Raw genomic sequence first — 6159 nt, 5'->3', positions numbered from 1 at the left:
CAATTTGTTTTGGTATATCTGAGTTACAAGCATTTTAATGAATTGCAAGCGTATCGTAAAGACTGGAGTTATTTTATCGTAATCATTCAGGTTCAACGTAGGAAGAAAATAAGGTCCTATATAAATATGCGTTGTTCTCCGAGTATACCAGTCAAGCATTCTGTAGGAATTTAAAACTACTGTGATTCTTTCTCATCCGAAGCTACTGGTTAAAGATCGGTAAGGTTCTTTAATAAGGGAGAATCTAAAGTCTAAGATCTACCTCGTATAGAGTGCCCTAAAATGTCAGCATCCTCTCATACCATTGCTGCCGTAGTAGTCATTGTAGCAGAAGACTCACTATATACAGTTTCCCAATGATTGCATCATTTGGTATTTCATCGGGATGAGTTATAAACACTTAAAATTGTCGAAGGTGTGTGCCATATGGGTACCCCATCTTTTGACCAAAGTGCAAAAATCCCAGATGGTGCAATGTTGCCGAAAACTTTTAAACATTTATAAAACGGAGATGAAAGGAAATTTAATGAGCATCTCACAGGTCCTTTGTGCAAATACCCAATGCATCCGTTAGATCTTCTCCGAAAACTTTTACGGGGACAATGGTTTTAAACCAGTAAGAAAACACTGATTTAACGTCGCTCACAAACTTATTTACGGTGCATATTCATTATTCATGACAATGCATATGTACACAAGAGCAACATTTTACAGCAGTATTTACAGGACCAGCAGGTCAAGCAATTCCCCAAGCTCAATATTCGCCCAACTTATGTCCACCCCCCCCCCCCCCCCTGTGAATTTTTACACTTTCCTAAGCTCAAATATTGCTGTCTTGGCGTCGTTGTCATTCCAGAAGGACCCTTGGTAGTGCAGTGTTTCAGAGTCTGCATCATGTATTAAGGCCAAACTGCTCAGTAGATTTCAGTTCATAAATAGTCCGGATAGAAAAGTGCGCTTCAATTAAGGGTAAAATTTTGAGGGACTAATATAAGCAATATGCATCAAACAGTTTATGGAGAGAACATCAATAAGCCTACTGGCTTCCAGTCCAATCCAAGATTTATGTATGTAACTTATTATTTAAAATGTAAATATTGGGAAATAAAATATGTTTAAACCAAACAGTTTGTTTTTTTTTCTACATTTTTCATAGACACTTTTCTGAATTTTACTCGTAGTATAGTAATCAATATTGTTTCCCGCAATTTTACTACCATTTCTTTTAAGGGAACTCATATAATCAACATTCCGAACAAGTAGAGCATTCCTCGGTAGTAGCAAAGGGAATCGACACAATTAATAATTATATTTCATCTAAATTGCGAAGAAAATCAAAATTAATTTACAACAACAGAGAAACCCTTCATATAAAATCAACAAGGTCCGCACATACATACATGCTACGTAATATCAAGTGCTCAGAAGTTTCCATTATTGGCCCTTCACCGCTGTGATAGCTTCGTTTGAAGTGTAGGACGGGAAATCAACGTCCGTAATCGGGAAAGACGTCATGACGTTTCAAGGACAAATAGCAATCTTTAGTTCCGATTTTGTTTTATCACTTTCAGAGTAACGTTATGCATTTACGATAAAATGACGTTTTATTTTCTTCCGGAACACAGAATTTATCTATTTTTATTTGATTTTTATTCCTTTTTATGAAAAGAAAATGTAAATTACAAAATACATTTTCTTCATTTATGTTGTTGGTTATACATCATTTACAGCATGAGAATTATATTGGAGCTTTCCAGAATGGTGAAAACCGTCTGGTATGCAAGAAACGTTTAAAAAACATATTATCTGCCAAATTGATTTTTTATGATATTGCCGGAATTTTACTTAGTGATGTCATTGATAATAATTTACATTTGTCTAGACACGCCTACCTGACGTTAAATATGGGAACAACATCAATATGGCAGAAACTAAGCTAATTTCAGCAATTACATTAATCGTGATCTTATACAACGTAAGATTTAATAATTATACATACTGTCTCATCTTTAACTTCCATAGCTCCTTCCAAAGATTTTAGGAAAGAAAATGTCTGTCACTGAAATGAATTATAATTTTCTTAATTGTTTGGTAGCGGAGTAAATAATGCCAAAGTCAATTGTTCATGGACATAGTTTTTCAGTAGATATATCCATTTTCTATTAAACGCACTTACCATGACCTATATCCATTTTCTATTAAACGCACTTACCATGACCTATATCCATTTTCTATTAAACGCACTTACCATGACCTATATCCATTTTCTAAAGCGCACTTCTATAATTAAGGGCTGTCGACTTACGAATTTTATTTTAACTTAATAAACACAGTGACCATGACCTGAAAAGGATGAGTTTAAATATAAATAGAAACTGTTTCTACCAATATATATATATATATATATATATATATATATATATATATATAACTTGTTTTAAGAACAAGTGCCGAAATTTGGCACCATTTCTCTGTCCAAAAGTATGTCCCCCCCTACGTCCCCCACGTCCCCCACCACCACCCCACCCCCCACCCCCTTCCCTAGTTTGTACATAAGTTATTTTTTTACATATTTCTGCAGAAATGCCTACTTCATTTGTAAACATTAACAGCTAAAACACAAGAGAATGCGCCTTTTTAAGTAATTTTCGATTTTCAAGACGTCATTTTCCTCTCCTTACAGGCGCTGTCCCAATTCATCCGAGACATGTACAAAGTAGCAAAGTAGGTTTCTAATAATAACACCTTTGAAATATAAAGAAACCAAAGCTAGGTAATTAAGAACAATATATTACAGCAACATTTTAGTAAATACAATAAAATTAAATATGAAATAAACATGTACTATATATTATATCTATTTTGAAAACTTGCTAGGTACCTGAGACCGATATTCCACATTTACATTTTAATTAAATACATAAACCTATCATAAACATTTCAGTATGGAACAAGCACGCACTATATATCATGTTTTTTTTTAAAAAAACTTGCTAGGTAACTAAGATCATTATACCAAAGCAACATTTTAGTAAATATATAAACATTTCAAAATGAAATAGACATATACACTATTTTATGTTTATTTGGAAGAGCTGTGTTCAAATATAAAAAAAAACATATTTCGAAAATCTACTCAAGAATTTGAGTATACTAATTACTCACCGTCACCGTCACCCACTCACTCAGTAGGGGTGCGTATCGGTCAAAATGATCGATATGATATTTGTATAGATACAAAATGATCGATATTCGATATATCATATGATATTTTCTAACGGAATAATAACAGTTCAAAACCACGTAGTAGTGCAATATGAACTTTATTACTAGTATTAATTCATCACTTTTAAGGTCGGTCTATTCTGTGGCAAAATCACATGACTTGGATGCATTTTTCTTTATGAAAATCATGCAGTCTTATGCATTTGCACCCAACATCGACCTTGTTTGTACAAAATTCGTGTGATGAATCACCTGCAACAGATGGATGCGGCATACAATCAATCTTGTGCACTTTTAGCAAGTGTGCTGCGAGATTTGTAGTGTTTCCGCCCTTACTAACAACGTTTTTTGATGCATTACTTGCAGTCTGCACCTCCAAAGTACGACCAGACTTTACTTTTTGGTGGCGGCATGCTTATGATGGAGATTTATTCTTAATTTGTTCAGTACGCTTAGAATTCGCAGACGAAAAAAAATCACCACCGCAAAAAATTACCTTATTACGGGAAGACTTCTGTTTCGGGTACCGTATACTTACAATTTTCTGATGCTGTTGAACGCTGATGTGCTCGTAAAAAAGCATTTCCAGAGTAAACAAATTACGCTAACTGGAGGAGAACTATTACTGAGACCATTTACCGTGTAGTTAGTTTGTTTTTGATTGATATTTTGATCGATACAGGAACGTTCGATCCGATGTATCGATCGAACCCTGAATACCGGTATTCGATACATATCAAGAACCGGTACGCACCCTACTAATTAGAAATATCATGCTTTTCAGCTTTAACGACATCTCAGAAATTCTGTATAGCTATTTCGAAACAGTAGGTCCAGTAATTAAATCTTTAAACATGTGGACTCGTTCTATCGATTTTGTGTAATAGCATATATATTCCTTGAAGTAAGCAAAAGGACGGCAAACTCAACTTAATAAGATCTGTTCCAGACAGGTTTTGATATGTATATTGCATGCCCCCTATTATCGACGGCATAATTGGAAATTTATTACATACGAGGTTAACAAATGATCTGCATTCATCACGGATTGTAAAATGTAACACCACTGACTTTTGCAAGTACAGGGGGTTTCTTTACAGCTGGCACATGGCATTTAAATAGTAAATCAAATCTAAAGGCAGGTCATTAGGAAACAGTGCGTTTAAAAGTACATAGTCAATCACCCTTCCTCGCATCCAGTAAGTAATGTCGTCTATATAATCATATATATGGTGAAGCACTCTTTAGATTTCCTAATGCATTAGGCAATTACCCTTCAAGGAAAATGTATGATTTACAGAAAATCTAAGCAGTTTACATGTGACAGCATTCTGAGTTTATTGACTGTGGTTGTACCACGAATACGTAAACATTTTGGAAGGTATAGTGTCAATTTGGACTTCAGTCATGTTCGGTCGAAATTGTATGAGTTTTCTTAGGTAAAACTTAAAATGTTTACATGTAAAACCTTGATTAGTGCCGAAAATCATCTTTAACATATCCTAGTACAATTTCAAAAAAAAAAGATTGAACTTGTATTTTGTATCAGTTATTTACTAATTATTCGATGTTACGAGACTTGCCTGCTACTGTTCAAAGTGAGGCTAATATTTCTGAACTGAGACAGAACAGTACGTTAGCAAGTGGATTACATTTTCTTATAGTCGCATCCCGTTTCCAAATTTAAGATCAGCACGATAGTTTCGAAACAAGTAGGTAAAAAATATTAAAGAAACAACTATAGTCTTGGAGTATTGTTCTTAAAGTTTAATGTAAGACTTTTATACGAAGAATAGACTTAAAAGCCTTTCTATCAACACTCTGTGTCGAATGACGCTGGTGGCAACAGATTACGTTGGTATAATTACGATTATAGAAACATTCGTTCACTGTCAAGTCGGCAGTCATTAAACGTATCATAACATAGCTTTCTCTTGCTAAGAATTATATCAATCCGTTTTTAACCAGATAAGGATGAGTAGAATGGATGGGATTACATACAAGAGGGCAAGTGTTGACACATTTAGTATTGGCCTAGATCTATTATCTTAAATGAAGGAAAGTCAATACTTTTCTGTACTTTTCACTATACAGAGCTTGAGTTAGAAGCATGCCTGCTAAAACCTCACTAATCCTAAGTATCATCAATTCACGTAATTGATACAAAGCTCATTCACACTAATCAACCACTTTATATTTGAGATGTTCAGTTCTTCTGACTAAAGGAAGTGGCAAAATTGGCGCGATTGTAATACGCTCCATAATGAACAAAGTGTAAGTATCAGGTGGCCCGGTTGTCTAATGGAAACACGCTTGACTGTCAATCCAAAGATCTGGGGTTCGAGTCCAGACATTGGAGATTACTGAGATGCTCTAGAGTGTCTCCCACCTAAGTAAGTGACCAATATTGGTTATTCCCAAGAAAGACGGCTTTGCGCGTATCAGTGCTATACACCGGGCACGTTAAAGAACAAAACTTACTATTCTCTCTTCTAGGCGCTTTCTCTCGCCATATCCCTCTGGTCAGACCGCACTGTGTCTGTACATGTGGAGAATGAATGTGGCGCCCTGAGTTGCTGCCTTTGCGCTTTGTTAAGCGCCGTTATGTTGTGTGTGCGTATAGTTTAATTTTTCAGCTTGAAAATTTCGGATTGGGTGGTTCCAATCTCCCGCTTTAAAAGCTTTGGTTATTGTTTAATCACCCGTTGGATATGGTGCCTGCTTTTTAATTTTGTCTTTTGGTAGTTTCTGTGATATGTAGGATCCATAACCACAGATCCCGTTTGTTTAGTTCTGCCCACTGTTTTCTCGTTTAGGGCATATCCATTATTTTATCTGGGGACCATACGCTTTCATGGCACTGCACTCTGCGCATCATTGAAGGTTCCATTTGCACCGCCGTATACATTTGCGGATGTCTCTAAATTACATTCT

This window comes from Mercenaria mercenaria, chromosome 14 (assembly GCF_021730395.1).
Source record: "Mercenaria mercenaria strain notata chromosome 14, MADL_Memer_1, whole genome shotgun sequence".
In the NCBI taxonomy this organism is placed as follows: Eukaryota; Metazoa; Mollusca; class Bivalvia; order Venerida; family Veneridae; genus Mercenaria; species Mercenaria mercenaria.
The sequence above is the reverse complement of the archived record's forward strand: the minus strand, read 5'-3'. Positions refer to the sequence as shown.